General features: G+C 22.6%; 1 protein-coding gene across 1 annotated transcript in view; it reads left to right on the top strand.

Annotated features, from left to right (window-relative positions):
• The window catches only part of LOC122715602 (poly(rC)-binding protein 3), a 242,109-nt gene that overhangs the window by 48,288 nt on the left and 168,079 nt on the right, over positions 1-25,742 (top strand). The window contains exon 2 of the mRNA XM_043937900.1: positions 19,876-19,914. The gene's annotated coding sequence lies outside the window, so the exon portion shown is untranslated. The remainder of the gene's footprint in view (positions 1-19,875; positions 19,915-25,742) is intronic.

The raw sequence follows: 25,742 nt of genomic DNA, 5'->3' as shown, positions 1-25,742 counted from the left end.
TAGCTGGAATAAACTGTTTAGATTTGGACCATTGACTAACATATTTATTTAAAGAATATAGTTTTATTTGTTACATTTATCAAATTTCAAAATTAATAAAAAACAAATTGAATATTAATTTAAGATTAGATTACAGTATATTTATTTTAAAAATAAATTATAATAAATTAAACATTTATATTTAATTAAGTTATTTTTATTTTTTCATAATTTCGATTATTTATTTCATTATTTTTTGACAAATTTGAATAACTATATTTAATATTAATTTAAAGTTTAATGTAATATACAAAAAATCATAGAAATACTTTTTTTATATAAAATATTAGCATTATTTATTATTATCTTATAATTAATCAATTCAAAATAATATCCTATCAATAGCAATTTACAATTTATTTCTAATCTAATTTTTTATACAATAAATTTATCAAAAATTACTTCAAAATTCTCTATATTTTCTTAATAATATAATAAAATTATAACATAGAATTTATTAAACATTTATAACATAAAATTATAAGAATTTATAAATTACACATTTCCAATTTTTTTCTTTTTTTTTTTTGATTACTAAAAATTAAAAAGATTAAATATAAAAAATTAACATTTTTACTATTATTATATTATTACTTATCAATGGCACGTAATTTACAATTTACTTTTAATATCATTGAATTAAAATTTATCAAATCTACCAAAATACATCTACATCTATATATCTGATATTTATATCTACATATAAATTATATATTTCCAATTTTTCTCTTCCTATTTTAATATTTTCTTTTACCATTTTAATATTCCATCAATAGCACATAATATATAATTTATTTCCAATCTCACTTCCAACAAAGTAATCGAAATAAATATAAATATAAATATAAATATAAATTCGAAAATTACATCAAAATCTATATTCTCTATTTCACGATATCATGAATATTCGTAAATTATATACATTTCCAATTTTTCTCATCTCTACTTTTCAATATTTTCCTTAACACTTCGATACGTATCTAAAATTATATAAATCAAAATCTATGATTCGCGTAAATATAAAAATTCATAAATCACGATATAAAATATTTTTTTAAGCAATCAATCCATTTTCTTCCATCTTGCGAAGGAATCCGCACAACTTCCCCCCCCCCCCCAAACTTTATGAACCGCAAGCTCGTCACAAAGGCAACAAGAGGGCCGCGATGCACCACCTCCCTATTTATTTCCAACTATTTCTCCGCGTGGTCAGCCACGAATCAGCTCGCGACGAGTTTAATGCGATCACGACGATGGAACTATAACGCACAATCCGTGGGGTATTGGCCACGAGGCAATGGTGCATGCGGCAAGCCTGACACATATCAATCAGCCGATGGAATCCTTGGCCGCACTCGCGATCCGACAAACCTCCGTCCCCCCCCCGCCCCCCCCTCTCTCTCTCTCTCTCTCTCTCTCTCTGTTCGTCCATTCTATCGATATTCGCCCTCTGCCTCTGTTCCTTTCTCTTTCCACGCAATGCATCCCTCTCTCGAATGCATCCCTCTGTCCCAGGTATCGACTATGACACGGTGGTCGCTTGCATATCGAGTATAGATTGTCGTCGGCTTGGAATTTCAATGCTAATCAGCTGTGATGTCTGATTGAATGGCGTGGTCCTTGAACGGATAGCCGCGGGCACTCCAAGACGTGACGTGGTGGAATACGTGGATCTCTGTTAAGTATCTGTATATCCTAAGCTGAGAGTAGTTTACCTTCGTGATAGCTGAATCGTAATCTGACGTTAAATGTCTAAAATGTATCCTTGGTTTTTTTCTTTTTTTTTTTTGGTTTTGTGATTGTTGAATAAATGTAAAATTTTCGTTTGATATTTTTATATTGTAATTTGATATTGTAAATAGTTAAAATCTGTAAATAATAACCTGAGTTTTTGTTATGGTTATTAAGTAAATGTGGAAATGGATATTGGAATATTGGATAAGGGAATAAAAGTATTATCGTAAGGAAAGTAAAGAATTTAATTATGTTGGATTTTTTTGAAAGATTTTTGGAAGGAAATGAATTAATTGGATATTAAGAATTATGTTATAATTTATGAATTTTTATGTGAAGCATAAAGGGATTAAAATAGTTTTTGATAAATTTATTTTGATAAAAGATATCGTGAGGAAAAAATAAAGAATTTTATTTTATTGTAATTGTTAAATACGTATGTATTAAAAATATAATTAGATAAAAATATAAATATATTATATAATAAGGAGCAATCAAGAATTTAGAATGTATATGATCTATAAAAAAGATATAATATAAAATATTGTGAAAGACATTTTCAAAAGTCTGAATACAGATTTAATATTTAAATTATTATTGTGATATAATATTCTAAATGTTAAATTTATGAATAAATCTTTTAAATCGTAGTAATCGAAATACAACAATATAAATATAATTTGATAAATCATTTTTTACATTTCGTGCACATTCTTCAGATATCGATAATAGATGACATATGATATACTTCATATGCTGAAATTGATTTTAAATGGGAAAAGGATTAATTTTTTATCAGAAATACAAATCTATATGTGAGTACATATAAATAAGAAAATATTATATTATATTACAATTATAAATGTAAAAGAATTATATTTTTAGAATATTCTGCATATTTTACATTGTACGCAAGTCACGCGATTTTCTATCTTTATTCTTTGCTCACTGTCTAGGCCTGACAAGATTTTCAAATTTTCTATTTCTTTTAATTAATTCAAAAGAAATCTAAAATTCCTTTAAATTCTGAATTATGAATACGTAATAAAGCGCAGAAATGATATAAAAATTTATTTTTGAAATTATAAAATCTAGGTTACATGAATACTCTATTCAATATTATCAGAATATCAAGAAAGAAAAGAGGATTATCAGATTTAGAAATTTATTGAATAAATTAGAATTAGAATATAAGTTTTAGAAAGATATATATAAAATATTAAATTGAATTTGTTATTATAATTGAAAGCGACATGTTTCATATTCATTCTCATCATCATTTTAAAAATACAGATTGTCTTGAATAATCTGAAAAATTAGTCATTTATTTTAATAGAGAAAATTGATGAAAAGTATTGTATTTTATCTTTAATTTAAAAATATATCGTGAAAAGTTTTTAATTCATATCAAAGTTTATTAAAGTAAATAGTTTTTAAGAAAAAGTTTGATCTATTTTTTTATTGATAAAGGATATTTTTATTATTTGAATGTGACTTATATAAATGTCGAGTAATTCAAGAAATTCAATTCTTTTTAACCATCTAGTTGTAGTACATGTTTCTATTAAAGCTACAATGGAATTTCTGTTATGTAACTCTACTATTCAAATATAATGTTATCTGAATAAGCTGCAGTGTTATACTCCAACTGTTTTGTTTGAAACTAAACTGTTTTACACGTATTTGAATCGTTATATGCGTAATTCAAAGCATAATAATACATATAATCATATATTTTTGAAAAGATAAAAATTGCGAATAAAATAAAATTATTTTTATTTAAAGAATTGAAAATAATTAAATTTTTAACAAAATTCGTCAAATTATTCTATTATTTAATCTTGTAAACTATAAATTTTATATAGATTCATATACAATTTTATGTATTTTACGTATTATATTCTATATAGATGTATATTTGTGCATAACAGAATATATTATGAAAATCTATTATGAAAATCAATGAAAATCAATTAAAAGCTAAAATTATAATAAAAAAAAAATAATACAATTTTATAAGTACAAAGTATTTTAAATTCACATAATAAATTTATTGTTTATTTTAAAGTTAAAGTATTTTATATTTGTATTTCAAAAAAATTTATATTTCACACAAATATAATACCTTTGTTAAAAATTTTACATTTTACATCAATCAATTAATTTTGTGTCAATTAGTAAAAATTTAAGTTCATAATTAAGATAATAGCAATTTTCCTAATTATAATCATGGTTTATAATATTTGTATTGTAATTGTCGGAGCAAAATGGTTTAATACACTTTACTGGTACACCAGCTATGGAATACAACATTCACCGTGCCTCCATAATCCTGGTCGAGTGTTGGCTGTCCTCAAATTGAAATTTCAATACTAATCAGCTGTGGCGGTTGATAGGCTGAATGATATGGTCGTTTTCGGATTATTGATGACGTGGTCACATCTATGATGCTATAATGGAAAATTGAATTTCACTATATTAGATATCCATATTGTAACGATAAAAAAGAAATTTCCAAAAAAATTGCTTTTGAATATACATGAATACTTTGAAAAATACAAAATATAAGAATTTATTCTTTATTTTGTATTAATACAATATTCTGTTTGAAATTTTCAATCATTAATTTTATATTGATTAAAAAATTAAATATGTATAAATTTCTTTTATTTTTTTTATTTTTTTATTTTCTTTTTTTTTAAGAAAATAAGAATTATCTGTAATATTTAATCTAGTTTACATATAAATAATTATAATTAAAGTGAAATCACGAAAATAAATAAGTATATATAATTATATTTCTATCTCAATAAAATATAATATTTTAAAACAATTCAAAAACATTTACATGTTCTCAATAATTATAAAACGAAAAATATAAAATCTAATTTTTTTCACTGATTTTATATCAATTGAACAATTTTTTGAAATTATAAAGAGATTAAAATTAGAATTAGATTAAAATTAGAATAGAATAATGCGATATTTTATTTGAAATTTTTTTACTTATTTGAAATTTTAAAAAATTGTATACAATTTCTTGTTTAAAATTATAAAGCGTAATTAAAGTTATAAATGAAAGAATTATAAAAAAAAAAAAGATGAAGTGATATTATTCATGAAAGAAAATTCGTGAAATGGCAAAATAAAAATAAAATAAAAAAAAATAAAAAAAAATGAAGAAAAGAAACGCTTTTATATTATAAATATAATGATGTTAAATTATATATATATATATATTCTGTTTTAAAATTTAAAATATATTATATTATATTATATAATAAATTTAATTATTAATTAAAATTAGATTATTAATTGAAAATATATTACAATTATATATTACATACATATTTTTTAAATTCACTTTTTTTCAGTTTTTTCGTTTTTTTTTTCATTTTTCTTATTTCAGAATGATTTTTTTTTTGATAAATTTATTTAAGAATAATAGAATATCGATATCAATTCTTCGAATAATCAATAAGAAAAAATCGAATTTGTAGATATGAGACATCTAAAAATCACAAAAATAACTAAAAATTAATTTTCAAATACAAGTATTCATTACAATAAAAAACATAATATATATAAAAATACATATTTACAAAATACAAATATTATTAAATATTCTAAATACAGAATATATATCTATTTTAACTTCGAATAACTAATTTTGAATAATTGATGATTCGAATAATTAAATTTTAAATAATCGATCATTCGAATAACTAAACTTTGAATAATCGGTCATTCGAATAACTTCGAATAATTGATCATTCGAATAACTTAAAATAATTGATTATTCGAATAATCAACTTAAAATAATAGAATAATCAATTTAGAATAATCATTCGAATGACTAAACTTCGAATAATAATCATTCGAATAACTTTGAATAATCGATCATTCGAGTAAACTTCGAGTAATTGATCATTCGAATAATCATTTTCGAATAATCAAATAATTAAATTTCTAATAATCGACGTTCAATTTATATAAATTCTTTTAAAATATCTTTTAATGTTATCAGCATTATATATATAGCAAGAGATCAAAAAAAAACAGATTAAATATTATTTATCCTTTCATTTCCTTTCTTCGTATTTTCTCTATAAAATTATAATATCTTCTGGCAAAATCCGCTTTGTCAGATCGATCGTGGACGCACCTTGGCCAGGTCAGTAATCTATCTGAGCGATTGTAATGGTCTATTCGTAGCTACGAACCTATCCTCGAGAACTGGAATTTCAGTACTGATCAATTACCACGAGCCGTTACCTAATTGCCAATCCCTGAGAGTGGCTTTTAGCCTACTAACGTAACATTTCCTTTGACAAATGAATATTTATCTCCCCGGTCAGGGCCGATTAAAATATAACGGTACTCCCAATGAATTTTATTTATCATTACAAGATTGATTTCTTTCAAATATCCTTCTCTCGAATGGTTTTCCTCGTGATAAAGCTTTGGTGTGTTTCAGCGCGTTAATAGGATTTTTATTATAATTTAAATGAGACTGGAAATATTTTCAAGGAAGGAATCGAATTTCTTTCTTTAATGGGAAAAGTTCTCTCAGTTTGGAGTCAAGATTTATTTGCATATATACCTTTGTTCATAAATATTAGAATAATAATGTTTCCTGATCTTTTTAAGAATGTGATGACTTTGTTTGTATCTATGAATATATGTTTGAAGTGAAATTATTTGAAATATTATTTGAAATGATTAATTATTTGAAATTATCGAATGAAATAATTGTAATGATTTGAAATAGTATTTATGTAATGTAAAATGCATAAATTCATTTTATATATGTTCGTAATTGTAGTACTTAGAAACAATGTGTTTAATTTATATTATATTTGTATACTTTCTATATTGTACAATGTGATATTAGTTTGATGATTAATCTCTTAATTTTACCAAATTTAAAATAAAGAAATAATTTTTCTCATATTTTTTAAATATATTTACTAATATTAAAATCACAATTATTTTTTATTTCAATTTCAAATGAGAACATATATATTGATCTGAAAAAATCTAAGAATAATCACATAATATAAAAGACGATATTTTAAATGAAAGAAAGAAGAAGAATACTGATTGATGATTTCTTTGCGCCAGAAATATTTATATTTTTTTTTGTACTCAAGTAAATAAAATAAGTACTGTAAAAATTATAATTACTAAAATTTATTTCTTCATAATTTTCTGTTATGAAGGAAACTTTTGAAAAATTTATTACTTTCTTATTCATTATATTATAAAAATTTTCGAAACATTGAAATTGACATTTTAAAAATGTGTGAATTTCACATTTTAGTACGTCAATATTAGATAGAAATTCTAGTGAAAAATACATTTTGAAAATATCACCCTCTCAGATGGTGTCACCTGTGTTCTTGCAGCATTGTACATCAAGGTAGGAAATTTGGGTTACAAGGAAGCTAAGTGACATTTATTATTAAGCGATGTTCCATCTTGCGTACCTATGGCCTTAGTATTTCTCCTCTTGAACACAAAATGGATGTGTCCAAGTGGCTTGAAGAAACTATCTGAACTGTATGAGAATGAACTTGGTTTAAGTATTCAAATATTCGAATAGAATATCATGAATATCGAAATAGTTTGATCGTTCTGACGTTTTGAGTTTCGAGAAATTTAATCCCTTTTAAATTGAATGATTCGAGTAGTTTAAACTTTCAACTTGTCGAATCTATTTAAATCAAATCAATAATCGAAATTTCTTTTCGATTTATTCGCTATATTTCGAATTATTTTATTTATTCGTTATTTTTCAATTATATCGTAATAACTTCTATTTTTTTTATCTTTCCATTTAACATTTTTTATTCCTCTATATTAGAATTATATTATAATAATATAATTAATTAATGAACATGGTTTTTATTAAAATATTTAGAAAAATATTTTTGTGGTTGTACATTACAGAATTTTCATTAAATGATAAAAATAAAAAGACAAAATAATAAATATTTGTAGTTAACAAAAAATAACTCTAAATATAATCAAAAACTATTCAATTCTTTAATACTAATAAAGTGGAAAAGAAGATTTTAATTTCTAGAATGAAAGAATATATTATTATGCTATTATATCTAGAAAATTTTATTTCTGTTAAATTGTTTTTTTGTTGTATTCATTTTTTTTAATAATAATAATAATAAAAAGAAGAAGATTTATTGATTAATATAAAAAAATGTTGAGTTATTATAAAATTACTCATTTAAATTTGTATAATATAAGTACAAAATTAAAAATTATTATTATTTAAACAAATCAAATCTTTTTAAGCTTCTTTTAACAAAGATGATTAATCTATCTAATTTGTTCATATATTTGAACATTTTTACATTTTAAATTTTATATAAATACACTTACTAATTATTTTTTGTCATCTTTCTCTTTCAAGAAAAAAATTTTTAAAAATTTCTAATTTTGTAAATTTCAACACAAATAAAATATTATAGCATTCTATTTAACTTATAATATAATAAATAATACTTTCAAAAAGTGAAATTGAAGAATGAAACATCAATTTTGATTATCAAGTATTTTTAAACTATAATTGTTTTTATATAAAAAATTTTTACAAAATATCTAATTTTCCAAATTTTAACATAAATACAATGGATTTTTACTTAAAAATAATAATAAAATTATTACTAATTATTATTAATTATTCTTTTTAAAGAATAAATTTTTACGAAATATTTAATTTTACAAATTTTAAGATAAACATAACTGTTTAAAAATAATAACAAAATTTCTACTAATTATTTAAACTGTTTATCATGATCTTTTACCACCAGATAAAAAATTTTTCGAAATATTTAATTTACATACTCAATGATACTCAACCAAAGAATGGTAACACTTTCGAAAAACGAAATAAAAAGAAAAAATAAAAGAAATATTATCAATTTTGATTCATCAAATCCTCTCGAAGTGCGATTTGAACAATCGAATAAATCGGAAAAGGACGAGTATTGAATTTCAAATACTTAAATATTCCAAGTATTTGAATAGCATCGAACCAAAAGCCATTCCGTGGCATGATACCATTAAATCCTGGTTGGTTATGTTCTTGTCTGGTGTTCAATTATACAAGAGAGAAACACTTGGCCCCGATATCTCTATTGGACAGGTTTCTGCGTGCACTCCAAAGTGAATAAATTCCACAACCGTGATCTCGATACCCGGTGAATCTTGTTAGGCCGTTTAATTGCAATGGATGAATTCATTATGTTGGACGTTTCATCTCTCATTTAGAAATAAAGCGTTTAAAGCGTGATCCTCGTCCGATGAGCGTCGTGCAAACTTTCATGGCTCTCTGTGAATTTGTTAAAATACGAGCAAAAAACGAGTTAAAAAACTGCTTCCTCGAATGCTTCGCGTATTTTCGAAAGAGTCCTCGGATTGTGTACTTTTGATTTCTGCGTTTTATCCATAGAATACAATGTACAATGAAGCAAAAAAAATTGTTTTGCAGTGTAAAAAATAAATTTTGAACTGTTGTTTAAATTTCAAAGAGGAATTTTTTTATTAAAAAAATTCAAACTCTTTATAAAAAAAATTATTTATATACAACAATGTTTTTACGAAAGTCTATTCGATATTTGATATTCTTTTCGATCGATCAATTGAATAAAATTTTAAACAATTTTTAGCATGTTAAAAATTATTTTTTATTATTAGATAGTTTTAATTAATTATTATAATAAAACGATTTTATCGTTTTTTCTTTAATTTTTATTATTGTTTATTAATTTTATGGTTCATTTTTGATCATTTGTGAAGATAGTCTTTATAAAAATATTTCAATATTTTTGTTTGACAAAATAAATTTGTAATATATTTGAACATTTTGAGAGGTAATTATGCTAGTTAATCGCAATAAAAAGTCACGGATATACGTTTGTATTGATTATTTGATTTTATATAATTTTATATAATTTATTATATAATTTACTATTTATTTAATTTATTATATAATTATTATATAATTTTATATAATTTTATATTTGTTATATAAAAAGATAAATTATATCTTTTTTTTTCTATTTTGTCGAAACATTCTATTAATATAAATCATAAAAAATTATACTTGAAGAGAAATTAATAATTATATCTTGATTATTAAATTAAAACTTAATTTAAATTATTATACTTTTAAAGATTTAGAGATTGATCAAAAAAAATTTTCAGGATAAAATAAAAATTTTATAAGATTTAGTAAATTTTGCTTGAAAAATTTATAGTATTTTCGAAATCTCTTGTTTTCGAAAGAACATATGATTTCAAAATCCTGAGTTCTTCAAAATATTTCTCCATCTACTTGCTGAAAGTTTGAAAACGCAAAATATCCGATTGTACATGAAATTTGCCAAAGTTAAGTTTTATTTAACTGAATTGAATCGAATGGAAATATCTGAGATAAACTGTGTGAATCACTGTTATTTGGAGAAAAAGAAATATTTTGGAGAAAGAAGTAGAAATATGTGAAAAGATAAAGAAACTGAGAAGATATAGAATTTATATATTTTAAAAGGAAAAATTTTAAAAAATTGCAAACAAAATTTTTTATATAAAATAAATAAACTATTATTCTAATTAAATAAAACATATAATTGCATTTAATAAAATAAAAATCAGCTTGAGATCTCAAAAACATCTCCAAATAAATATATCTGATGATCATTATAGAATTCCTCTTGAAACATTACAAATTATTATTAAATATTAAATATAATATTAGTATTATTAAATATTATTAAATACATATTTCGTTTGAAATATTTTTTAATATCTAATAATACATAATTTATTGCATAGTGAATAGATTAAAACGACACATCATATATGTATTATAAGTAAAAACAATATTTCTATAATTAATAATATAATTTATATTTAATTTATATAATTAATAATATAATTTTTATTTTAATATTATTATATTGTAATAATGTTATTGTAATTATTTTTATCACATAAATTCATTGTTATTATTATTATTATTATTATTATTATTATTATTATTATTGTTACTGCTTCTTATTAAATCAATCTCTTATTATATGTCGTTATCATTAATTTATTTGTACGAATATAGATAATCTTTAATAGTATTTTCTTATTGCTTCTTTAAACCCAAATATTTCTTATATAACTTCTTTCTTCTTTCTTTGATCATTGCTTCTCTTTCCAATTATCATCCAATAATTTTCTTTGTCTAGCTTCCAATTAATAGAGACTTGCAATTCCAGCATCATCTCTTGCCAAGAAATCTTCAACCATGAAACTTCATATCCACATGCCTCTTTTCTTTCACAGTGATTCTTACATATTATTTCTAATACTAAATATTGCGTTTGAACAACTTTTTTTTATAATATTTTTTTAATAATTTAGAAAAATTTCTTATATTATAGTGATTTTAGGATTTTAAATGGTCCGCACATGTGTTCACTCTTTGAGCCACGAGGCACGACTCCCGATTCTTCGTTGTTATCGGTTACTATGGAAATGTGACTTTTTTTCTCTGTTCCACAATATTCGTAGCAAGAACGCTTTAGATCGTAGAAACATAAATTTAACTATAGATATATTACATATTTTTGCATGCCATTGCATTGTGTATAATATTATTATTATTTATTATTATTTATATAGTAATTAATATTATTTGTAGAATACTTTTGGAAAGTATTTTAGAGATCAAACGTAAAAGTTGATATATAAAAATATCGATTGAAACTCATTTATTAAATTATAAGAAATTTGAATTATAAAGAGTTTCGCTATCTTTTTCTCGCTTTAACTAACACGAACTTAAATTGCTTATAATTTAAAAGATAAGCTTTAAACGAGATTTTTGTATCAACTTTTGTTTTGGATTTTATAATCGATCTCACAAATATCAAAAACTTGTATATTTATATTTATAAATAACGAAATTAATAATAATTCTATATTTTATTATTTTATTTTTAATTATTATTATTTAATATTTAATTTTATTATAAAATTTGTTGACTTAAAAATTGCATTGTAATGCGCTTGAAACATGCTTCAATCTCTGTAATATTAAAAATTATTTTCGATAATTATTTTGAAATATATTGCAATAATTATTTTTTTATTGTTGATATTTGCAGCTTTTAAGATAATTATTTTAAATTTTTAAATATTAAACTTAATGATTATATAATGTCTTTATATGTCTCTATATCATCGATTTTTACGATAATTATCTTTAATGATGTTAAAATTACATTAAATAAATGCATAAGCAGGAAGCACATCAATCAATCATAAATAATTATTAACGTATCTTTATTCTATACAAAATATCAACTAAATTTCTCACTCATGATAAATTATCACGTACTTACACGCACAAAATTCGAAACTTTCTTAATTAAATTCCTTTACACGAAGCTAAGAGCCTCTCCACTATTACCAAATAATCTCATTACACTTTACATTAAACTAATCATAACCGAACTTCTACCTTAATATTTTAACTTTATGATCTTCATTTTCAAGGATTTTAATATCACGAGCCATGATTCTTCAGGGTGAGAAAAAAAAAAAAAAGAAAGAAAGAACTTCCATCATAACGTAACAACGAGGATAAATTCTCGTCACAAAGTTTCAACCAATTATAATGAATAATTAATCCACATGATTAAAGTTGGGAGCGTTTAGCTCGTAAACAATCGAAAAAAATCTCGGTTATTAGTCATTGTGAAAAAGCTCTCGTTAGATCGAGAAAGTTTTGAAGTTACGGGATACTCTCGAAGGGTAAGAAAGTTTGGTGAGCTCTCGACAGTGTCTCTGTTTCCTAATTTCCTGTTGGTAAATGAGAGATTTTCGAGCGAATTAAACCAAATCTTTAAGAAAGTTTAATAGCAGTCATGAATTTTTTCATGTCTCGATGACATCTCATTCTTGATTGAAATTTATAGTAACATTATAGCAAATATACTATAAATAAATAAGATTAAAAATAAATGTATTTTAACCGTTAAACATAAGACAAATTAATATGTTGATCAGTAGTATAATGAATGAAAAATGAAACGTTGTTTTTTAAATAAATTTTGTGAAATAGAATATACGTGTTAATAAATGCTTTGCCAAATTTAATCAAATAACTTAACTTTTCTTGAAAGATCATCATTTAATACATGTTATTATACATAAATTCTCGACAAATTAAAAATCCTTTGAAATAATTCAAAAAAAGAAAACTTATGCATTTCTCTTTTTTCATGAATAAAATTAACAAATAACATTAACTTTGTCGTTAATAGAAGAGTATATATGTTTCATTTATCGAATAAAAATTGAAAATCCTTAAAAAGACTCCACGAAAGGAAAATATATATATCTCCATTTTTCTTTGCAAATAAAATTAATGAACGATATTTAATTCCTTTTTTCTTAATTTTTCTCTACTTTCCTATATAATAATATACGTATACGTTTCATTTAACGAATAAAAATTTTTACAAATAATTCATATTTCGCAGAAAAGAAAACATCCTTTTTTTTTGAATAAAATTAATAAATAACATATTTAAACACTTATATTCGAAAAAGTTATCAGAACAGCGGTTTAAATGTAAACTGTAAAAACCAAATGTATGATCGCGAGGCAATTTGAAAAATTGGAAGGAAAATCAAGGAAGGACTTGGCTTAAGCATTCGCGCGATCAACGACACCTTGCCGTATGTACGTAGATATATATATATATATATAGTTGGTAATTTTGTTTGCTCAGCAAATCTTTCCCTGTACAAGTTCGAATTCGTTTCGTAGGGCGCGAATTTAGTCTCTCTGGAGAGTAAATTGCGAATTCAAAGTTCCTCGTGAGTTTCATACCGTCTGCACCGTGGGGACACCCGCCATGTTTCCCCTTTTAATATCTTGCACGTTATAAAACCGCGTTTTCTTCCCTGCATCGGAATAGAAATTGGCGATTTTTCACTCGTTTCAACAAGAAATGAATTTTCTTGAATTAAGTTTTTGTATTAAATTTTGAATATAATTAAGATTCGAAGAAAAAATAACATTAAAATTTTCATGACACTTTTAAATATGTATTTTTCAACATGCTTTGTATCAAAGATATTTCTAATTGGTAGATAAATCTGTTTTAATAATTTTTTATACGTTTCAAAGCATTTTAAAAATATCAATAATATTTTTATTCGATAAAAAAAATTTTTAAGGAACTTTTACGAACTTTTGCGATGAATATATTATATTCATAATTATTATAATAATTAATATAATATAATCTAATAATAATAATAATAAAAATAATATAAAAAATATAATATAATACAAAATAATATATTATGTATGCTAATATTTATTGTTATCAATATTAAATCACAATCATTTGATATTTAAATATTCAAATCCTCATGAAATTTATCTCTTAAGGACATTTGAATGAAAGTATTTCCAAATTATAAAATATTCGAATTTTTAATTTTGTAATCTTTAAAAAAATAAAAAAAAAATATTACATTCGTATATATTTAGTTTTTTTAATTAAATTGTAAATAAACATTTGTGAATATAAGAAATTATTTTCTTATATATATATAATTATTTTCTTTATATAGTTTTGATTCACGAATTAAAATTGAATCGAAGCAATAATTAATAAATTTAAATTTATATCATCAATTGAATATAAACAAGTTTATTAAAATGTGTGTCACAAGCATAAAATTAGAAGTGAAACTACCTAAAGAACCAAACAAACAATTGCAATTGCAAGAAATAATGTACTAATATTTGTATGCATGAAAAAATTAAATTAGATACGAAATTGAAATTAAATTGAAACAACTTAATAAATTAGTATTTAAAGAATAATTAATTTAATAAATTAGAGTTAGTCGTTCTAATATTTTTTAACATATTTTAAATCTACTAAAAAGAAAAAAACACTTTCATCCATCCAAACAATCTCAATTCCCTCGAGCACGACATCTGGAACATCTTTAAAAGATACTTCGAATCCAGGAAGAAAATCACATGCAACGATGTGGAAGTAATATAAATCCTCGAAAGTACGGTGAAATTCGAACGTATACAGACTTCTGGTGGCATCTTGCTGCGTAAATATCTCGAAGGCACGAGAGGCGCCTTGATCGCATTCGAATAAAAATGGCCGGTACCGAGAGATCTCGATTGTATCTCAACTGTTTTGCCAAACGGGTGGCAACATTGCGTCGCGTATGATTTGTAATCTCCTGTCATAGTATTGGAAAAATCGGCAGATGCAACGAATTTGAAAACGTTTGATTGCTATCAATTTCGTGATTTGCGACATGCACTCTTATTTCTTGTGTCGTTTAAAAGATTTCGAGTATGAATGTTTGATATATTTCCTTTTTTTATTTTATTTTGTTTTTATCATTAGACAGAAGAATTGTACTTAACGAATCACAATCAAATTTAAAATTGTAATATCATTAAACAAATTAAATGAATAATTATTTTTTAATTACATTGATAAATATGATTTTAATTTGAGAAAATATATACACATTCTTATTATGTATTTTTCACTGCTGAATCTGAATTTGAAAAATATTTTTTTCCTGTTATTATTATTAGTTTTTATATAATTCTATAATTTAAATCGCTAAAAAATGCTAATTTCATAGTTTTTCTATTTCTGGTAAACAATATTATGTATAATAATTTTTATATATCATAAATTAAATTCTTTTTTTATTTATTTTTTTGTGAATATATTAAATACAAATTAAATTTACCTTATATATTTATGCTTATTGTTATATAGAATTACATAAAAACTTATAAATAATGTAAAAGTCGGATTACAGATTTAACGAAGAAAAATATAGAAGAATAAAAGATAAATTTCATTATCATTTTACAAATATAATTGCATTTTTCTATTTGTTACATAAAACCATTCTGTAAATATAGATGAATAAATCAAACATACTGGTTTTCCTTCTTTTTTTTTTTTTTTTTAAGAGAAAAATTTCTCAATTTAGAACACAATGTTTCAAATTCTTTCTCGATTCGCGTTTATCTCAACACGTTAAATCGTCCCAAGTCTGCAGAACTCTTCATTTCCGGCGTCATTCGACAGGAAAACAATCTTCCCTCCTTTCTTCCAGATTTTCTCGTATTCTCTGAAATTCACGACCGACTAATGACCATCGTTATTTCTTCTCTTCGCAAAAATCTTCCATAAATAATACAAATCTCCCATACCGGTGCGTATACCGGTCTCCAAACCTTTCCCGTCTCACAGTTCTCATTAATGAAAATTTCATTCGACAAGTGAATTTCCCGACTCTTGATATTTCGTACCATTTGCGATCCTTCACCCTTCCTCTTCGACCGTCTTGGTAATTCACGAAATAATTCCGTCTGACCCGCCATCTTTATTCCTTCGATGTCCAATTCATTTTTAAGTACTCGAAACAATCGGGAGATATAGTGCAAAAGAAAATTGTACAAAATGTTGAAAAATGAAATTTTTATTTAAATCTGATGTCTTTTGGTGATTATTATTGTTCCTTGATTTATAATTACATGCTATAATTTTTATACTATAATTATATGTGAATGATTATTTTTTTTATGTAATTTAATATCTGTACAAAAAAGAACTATTCTATATGGAATTTTTGTTCAATATTCGTAAAAGAAGGTAAAGAATGACAAAGTTGAAAGATATAATATCTATATTAGAGAAAAATTTCAAGAAGATTGATAAAGAAAATATCTATATAAAAATCATTTTCAATCAGTTATTTAAGATTATTCGATATATTTATCAATTTTTCCATTTTTAATGCAAATGAAATATATTAAAAATATATAAATCTTTCAAATAAAATAGCTAAATAAAATATTTTGTAATAAGAACAATTTTTTTAAAGTTTCTATTTTAAGATCCAATTTTTAGATTTTACAGAAAATAAAATAAAAAATAAAACATTTTCATAAATTATATTAATAAATTTATTATAAATTTTATTATATTAATAAATTTATTGCAGTCTTTCAATTTCTATTGAAACATTTTTTTGCAAAACTTAACTTTAATCTTTATGGCATAACTTCTTACACTAGAGCACTGAATGAATAAACAGTGAATTTTAAGAAGTGGAGCCCTCTTGGAATATGATCTCAAAAGTTATATCAGAAAATTACACAAATTTAAATAATTGACCAAAGTTTAATAATTTATTCGCTTTCTATTGTCTTTTTTATGAAAAATAAAATTTAAAACTTTTTAAAAAGTGTTAAAAAGTATGTTTAAAAAATTTTATAAATAATTAGATAGTATACGTTTAATGATTCAGAATAATAATTAAGTCTTAGCTTTTAGATTTTATTACTAAAAAATTTTCATAATTTTTTTCATTTTCATAAAACAAATCACAAATGAACTTGTTTTTATTGTTTCTTAATCATTTTAATTATTTTAGCAATGTCAATTTGATAAGTATATTTCAAATAATAAAATAATTAAATTCTTATTTATTATAAAATGTTTAAAATAAGATATGTAACATTTTAAAAAATGCAAAAATCAAATTACAATATATTCAATATATGTTCAATATATTTTTAAATCAATAGAAAATAAATAATTTTAAATAATTCTCATTATTTCATTTTTAAAAAGAGACTAATCACTAAAAAGTTAAAATGAAAATGTCTTGATTTGCCATAACATGAATCATGCGTTTGAGAAACCGAAAGTTTTCTATTTTGAAATTTTGAATCAAACTTGCCTATTGCCAAATACAGTTTATTGATTGTGCCAAATTTCACGTGTCCCTTTTGCCTTTCGTTTGTTTCTGCCATTTTTTTAACGCGTAAATCAACATTGTTTTTTTTTTTTTTTTTTTTTTTTTTTCATTACAAAATTGTCGTTGAATGGTGGAATTTTTTTGAACATCGAACATTTTTTTTGTCCAATCAATATTTCGTTTAATTAAATAAAATATATAGAATGTTAATATATTCTAACATTGAAAGATCAATTTTAAATATCAAAATAAAAATGTTATTATTAATTATAGAATATAATGAGATGTACAATTAGTTACAAAAGTATCCAGTTACATTAGGATATAAGATATATTTGTGAAAAAATAAAATCAACTAACCATTTTGAAAAATAGTGAGCAGCAAACATGCAATATTATAATTTTTAATTTTCTATTTATCATTAATATTAAAAATTTTCAGAGAATGATGTACTTATACTTTTCATTCAAAAAAAAGAAAAAAATAAATAAAAATTTTTAATTTCTATATCCTAATATTTAGGATATAAAAATAGAGAGATTAGAATTAGAAAGACATAGATGATTCTTTAATATACAATAATTTTAATAATTACATATCAATTGAGACGAAATGTATTTATACACATATATTCTCATATCGTGTCTTCGAAAATTTCCTCAACAAAGAATTCTCGTCTCAGCAACGGTCAGACTTGCGAAAATTTTTCGTGAACGTAGGAAGAGTCATCAGATTAAACACACACCCGATGTTTTTTCAACGAATTGAAATTCGTTAGTCGAGGTTCACGGTGTTTCACGTTTATTGTCGATCGAATTTCCATCCTTTCCTCTTCTTTTCATCCTCACAGCCCGGTTGGATTATCGAAAACGCGAGAGAAAACTCGATAACTTCGATTTCCTGTTCGATTTAAAACGAATCGTGTTCCTCTCCCGCGAAATTTCCTATTTAATTTCGTATTGACACTTTTCCCAAACTGTTGTTTCTTTTTGTTCTTTGTTTTTTCTTACTATTGTTTCTTTTTTTCTTTCTTTTTTTTTTTTTTTTATTGAATCAGAAAAGAGAAACGAATTGTCGAAAAAGTAAAGCAAACAAGAAAAACAGATGCAAATCGGTACAGATGCTTTTCAGGAAGAATAATTGGCAATGAAAATTTGTCAGTGGAATGTGCATTTATATCCTCGTTTCTTTCTTTTGGTTATAAATTTTAAAGGAAGAATGTATTTTTTTGGTGAATGCAAAATTGAACAAAAGAAAAGTAATTTTTTTTATGTGATTTATATGTGTGAAAATTAAATATAATATAATTAATCTATTTGGATATATAAAAATATTTTGTGATATTTTCTATTGTTATTATCTAATTGTAATTAAATTCAACAAATATATAACTTGACTTAATTAATTAAAAATAGTTGTACTAAATAAATGGTCATACTCTTACATATCTTGAAAAAAAACAATAAAATAAAATTTGATAGATATATATCAAACACCAAATGAAGATTTTCTTTCATTTGATTTTTACTTCTTACATATATTTTTTACTATTTGTTTATTATTAATTTATTTATTATTATTTATTTTATTTATTATTATTTATTAAATTGTCGATATTTAATATTAAATTTTATTATATAATTTTATACAATATTTTTATAAATAAAAATGAATGAATATAATTTTAATCTTTTCATTATTAAAGAGATATCTCGTCGAACAATATTGTTCTTAACAAGGATGAGATATCTCGCAAATCTCTTCCAATTGAATTTAAAAAAAAAGATTTTATAAAAGATTTTATAAAAGTTATATTCATAAGATATCTCATTTATAGAATCTCATGAACGACATCTTTACATCGTAAGGTATCTTGTCTTTGGCAACAAAAGAATTGAATTCAAATATTGCAATTTATTAAATAAAATTATTGAAAAATATTAAATTATGAAAAGAATAAGTGAAATATTGATATTGATAATAATAAATGGGAAAATATCTTAGATATGCAATATTTAAAATTTAAATTAAATTAACGAGAGATAAAAGAAATTAGCTAAAATTGGAAGAAATTCAATTTAATTTGAAATTTATGTATACTATTCAAAATAGAAATTAATATTGTTGATTAAAAAGTCAATTTTTAAAAAAATTTCGTTTTTATATAAAATATATATATAACTCAATAATTAATATTAATTTTTATATAATTTTCAATAATAATATTAATTTTTTACTTTTTACAGATATTTATATCATAAAAGAAGAAGATCGAGTAATAAGTGGTAAGTCTATTCTACTCTACATGAAATTCTATTTTATCATTCTGCTTCTTTCACTTTGCACAAGAAAATTTGTATAAACATCCCTTTCTTTTTTTTATAAAATTTATATACTTTCTTTTTCACGAAACTTTTTAAACTTCTTCTAAAATAAATCGAAAGAATTTTAAAATGAAAATGTCATGCAAAAGATGTTCTTAATATTAAAATTATACTTCTCTTGAAGATTGTGGATCGTGAAAAATGAGAAAGTAAAATCTTTAAAAATTTTTGAATCTTTAAAACTTTTTTGAACAATTGTAAAATTATAATAAGTGTCGAATTGTTTAATTATTTTTATTACTCTTAATGAATTTATTAAAATAATAAACTTAATAATTTGTATTCAACTTAAAAGTTGAATTAATTAAAAGATTTAATAAAAAGTTGAAAACTATTTCTAAACACAAGATTATATTAAATTATTCCATATTATTATTTTAAAAATTAATTATATAATATTATATAAAATTATTATTATATAAATATTATTTTAAAAATTTAATTTAATTTAATAAAAAAAATTATTAATTTTCTTTCCAACAAATTTCTTGTCTTTTCAATTAAAAATATTATTTTATATTAATTTTGTGATTCTTATTTTCAAACTTTACAGTAAAAAAAATATCTAATTCTTTAATACTGCTTAAAAGAATAGATTAAATGTGATAAATTATTAATATTAATAGTTACTTACATATTACATTGTTTAATATTTTTTTATTATTGCTTTTGCTATATACAATTAACCATTCATTAGCCATATCATATTAACAATTTTTTTTTTTTTATCAAATTATTCATTTTATTTTCATTATAAACCACAATTTTTTGTGAAAGCTTGTAACAAATGATTTTTTGCACTTCAATTAGATTTTCAAAATAATATTACTAATAATAAAATGCATCAGATATATGTATATGTATATCAATATGGAAAATTAATTTATCAATATTCAAATTATTCTTTTTAAAAATAGAGATCTTTTTAATATTGAAATTTAATTTTATTCATAATGAAAAATTTCATCATTTGCATTACTCTGAAATGAAAAATTTTCTCACATATAACACATTATATAAAGAAATATATAATAATCTTGATTAATCAGGATTAAGAAAATTTATTTATTATTAAATGGATATTGAATATTATATCTAAAATGAAAATTTTGTCATGCATAATACGCGATAAAAAAATTCAATCATTTTGATTAATCATAAAAAAAAAAAATGTTTTGGAAGGACGTTAAATTTTCATCAAATTCTTAATAAAGATTAAGCTTTTTTATCTATTGATTTGTAAAAATAAAAAATATTCGGCAATTGATAAAATCGAATAAAACATTTCGAAAACTTGGAATAAAATTTGATGATATCGTTCATTAAGAGGAATTAATCTTCCAGAAATTACAGGAAAATTCAATTTTTTTCCTATTAAAGAGATTACGAAAGAATTCGATACGGTATGGATTAAACAAACGTTCTGGAAACGTTCTGCAAGAAAATTCGATTCTCGTAGAATTAAATAAACTTTCTGGAAATAAAGAAAAAATATTATTCGAATATAAATGGAATGAAAAGTTGATTAATGTTTGAAAACTTTTTAAGTTTTTTGAAGATTCTTTGAATGAAAGAAAATGATATAATTATTATTTAATATATGCATCGTAATTTATAGTAAATTATTAATAATAAAATAATTATATAAATATATAATTATATATAATTTGATATTAGATGATATTTAATAAAAGTCATATTATATGTTTATATTAATTAAATATTATTTAATGCCTGTCGTATTGCTAATTTGTTTTTGTCATTGATCCGCATAAATTTAAAAATTCCAATTTTGTATCAAAATATATTCGTGAACACATTTATTTTTATTTTATTGTACTCTCGTAGTTTATCATGAAAAAAATTATTTTTAAACAAATATTTGGACATTTTAATAAAAATTTTACAAATACAAATTTGAAATTAAGAGATTAATTAAAATTTAGAATTTAGAATTCAATTTAGAATTTAATGAAAGCTTAATGAATTTAAAGAAATGTATTTTTTTAAAAAATAAGATTCAAGAGATATATTTATATATAAAATTTTATTATTTTTCAATCCTATCAATAAAAATGTAAAAATTCAATATAAATCAATAAGAAAAATAATCATTTTTCTAAAATTTTAATTTTAAACATTATAACAATAATATAGAATTGTAAAATAAAATTAAATAATTTAAAATTATTTATTTTTTTGAAAGTATAATAATCACATAGATTATTTATAACTATATTATTTTATAAAATAGACCATATTAATATAAAAGTTTATAATCTAAATTTTTTTTGTAAATAATAACATTTTCTTTTAAATTTCTGCTATCTAGTTCTAATATACTTTTTACTATAATTTTAAAATAATAAAATATTTAATGTACATGATTTTATTGCACTTTATTTCATTGCATTAATAATAATAAATTTCTTTGTATTTATACACAACAAATATAAATATTTTTATTTTTATTTAACTTCTCGAATACATTGAATTAAGTTTGCTATACATCTCTTTCTTTTCTTTATCATAATTTTGTAATGACGAGTCTAATTAATCAAAATAATATTTAACAAATTTAAATTGTAAATATCTATTTATTCACTTTCACTTTAATTTCAATTACATTATTATTATTAATTAATGGTCAATATCATTGCATTGCATGTTTAAATATCTGCTTTGAAAAAATACCAACCATTGCTGAATTACTTATTTTTATTTCTTGAATTTATTTTATTCGCAATATATAATATAAATACTTCAACAATTTAAAATCTGATATATTATTCATTTTATAGAAATAAATAAATTATTTACGTGCAATCTGTCGATTTATTTTCAAATACAATGTATATATTGTAATATGTATCCGAAAAGATTAAATGGAAAATTCCTTCGAATTAAATTTTTACCCAAGGGATTAAAAACAACTTTAACATCGAATGATAAAACAGAAAACTCGATTCGAAATTGGGTTATCATGAGATCGATATCGAGTGAAGCGCTTATTAACACTCTCTCAGGCACGTAATGTTTTGCCAGTCAAATATTATACACGCGTGTAGTTGGTAATAAAGAGTGAGCTGCGTTTATTTGGCCAAGGTTCTATGCCTTCTAAAAATCGTCGATAACATCGACGATTAATATGGAACAGGGTTATTTGATATTTTCTCAATTGAAACATCCAATTGCTATCTAATTAATTCTAGTTTATTGCATGCATAATTCATGAATTATGCTGCTCGTAATTAGAGGAAATATCGAAGAATCAAAGATATTTTTACGTGAAAATAATTTGAATATGCTGTAAATTTCTGTAATCACTTGGTGAATAGAAAATTTATATCCAGTTATTATATTTTTTAAAGTTATTTTTAACGTTTTATTTTTTAACGTTGAAATAAATATTTCTGTATATTTTCTTTCTATTTTTTAATATACTTAAAATTAAATAATTTAATGCTTTTTCAAATTTTTTGTAAATAACAATGAGAATTATAAATTATTTATGAATCTATATATTATTGTAAATTTCAAAAAATGGAAAAGTAAATATTATGTTCTTTTAAGGAATATTGTATTCTATAGCAGATAACGCGTCTCATATATCATTTGCTTATCATAAAATAAGATTATGTCTTTAAAAACGAGCCATAGAACATAATAACTAACTCGTTACAAGAACTTTAAAAAATAATTCTATCATTAAAAAAATAAATAGATAAAAATATTAAATTTTGATAAGATAATTCACCAGATTTTAATATAATAAAATTAACACGTGAATAATGAAAAAAAAGTAAAGCAAAAAAACTAGAGATATAAAATGTATAGATATACAAGATGTCTGGAAATTAAATGATTAAATTTATATTATGTATTAATGAAATTACGTAAATAAAAGAATCCATATATAGTTTGGTCTATCATAATATGTGACTCCATCGAATGATAGTTATATTAATATCAAAGGTGCTGCCATTTTATACATATATAAAAAATTCCCCTTTCCCTTATGATACATTCTTTATTACATTCTTATAATCTTTATTATTATTCTTATATCTTTATTTTATACATTCTTATTAATCAATTATAAAGGTCAAAAATTGCTATACAAAAATATTGAGTGAATCTTAGTTATTAAATTATAAGCAATTATAAATAGATAAAATTTGCATTAGATGAGGCGAGATGGAAATAGAATAGAATGACAATATAACAGAAACAGAGCTGTCACATTCACAATTTAATAGCGTTAAAATTTATCATGCGAAAAAATAAACACAGTAATTGGTACAAATACTCTAATTAAATTCTCAATCTTTGATTATTTTTCTCCTTTTAAAAAGTAGAAAAAAAATTAATATTCATTATGCATACCAGAATTAATAAGAAAAGAAAAAATGAGAAATAATACCCGATTCTTTTTCTTCGTGACACTCAATTTTCAAGGAATCTGAATCGAACTTGAATCGTTTATTATTACGCGTCTTATAACAACTGAAGCTTTCTAAGTGAATTCGTCGAAGTAATTAGATCTCAGGAAACAATGAGTAGTCTTCTTGAAATTCTTCGGTGTAATTCTACAGATTCTGTTTAAAGGGAAGTTCAGATGTTACGTAACTAAAGATAATGCCTCGAACAACTGCAAGTTGTCTCTGAATCGATTTACAAGAGCAAACGTGTACGTGTATTGTGTAACATAGCTAGTTAAAGTTGAAACAAAAATATTTGCGCATATCCGGAAGCAGTTTTCATTTCAAACTAGTATAAGAGTAACTGGAGTAAAGGTGGAAGAAATGCTCTTTAAAGCTCAGTTTCCATGTAAATATTTTTTTTTTTTTTTTGTTAAAATAATACGAATGACATGGAAAATCCGTGATTACATTATTTTTATCCAAAACACGAATGTAAAACAAATGTAATTTGCATTTATGTTTCTTATCCATAGAAAAAGAATTTGCAAAAGAAATCTTACATTTTTTTTTTTTTCGTATTAATTCTCTTTCATAATCTAATATTAAATATCAACGAGATACAATTATATCCCAATGTTTTCTTTGTTTGTTATGATACATTAGATATAAAAGAATGATTATATAAATATTATATCATACTACAATTATAAATAACTAATGATATTTATAAGTATCTATGCATTTAAGAAAACAAAATGATCTAGGAAAAAGTTTCTTAAAAATCATTCAGTTTTTCGATTAATCAATTTTCAACTTTCTCAAATGATTTAATTCCTTTCTATCTTAGCGATTAAACTTCAACAAATGAAATTTACTTTCCATCTCAAAAAATCCCTTTCTATAGTTAACAATAATAATAAACAATCAATAGACCTTGCACAATTCGTTCAAGCCAAAATAATCCCAAATACATCTTCCAAATACATTCCAAACCAATCCCAAACCATCGCCCGAAATCTTTGTCAAGCCAATCATCATGTTGCTCTTTTCAACGATTTCAAGAAATTCCGGCTTTCCATTCGATTAATTCGATTCAAGGCGAGGTGTCTCTAAAAACTCGAGCGATATTCAACCTCCACCTTTCCATAACGTTGAATCCATAAACGACGAAGAATAAACAGACTCCTCGTTTCCCTCCTCGTTTTAATTAAAGGCCTCGAGAAAAGGCCGTGGCCCCCTCCTCCCCCCTCCGTCACAATGGCGTCTCTCGTGCAGAGAGAGAAGAAGGGGAGGAGAAAAAAAAAA

Source organism: Apis laboriosa, unplaced genomic scaffold (genome assembly GCF_014066325.1).
Source record: "Apis laboriosa isolate Shangri-la unplaced genomic scaffold, ASM1406632v1 scaffold39_cov144, whole genome shotgun sequence".
NCBI classification, from domain to species: Eukaryota; Metazoa; Arthropoda; class Insecta; order Hymenoptera; family Apidae; genus Apis; species Apis laboriosa.
The sequence above is the reverse complement of the archived record's forward strand: the minus strand, read 5'-3'. Positions and strand labels throughout refer to the sequence as shown.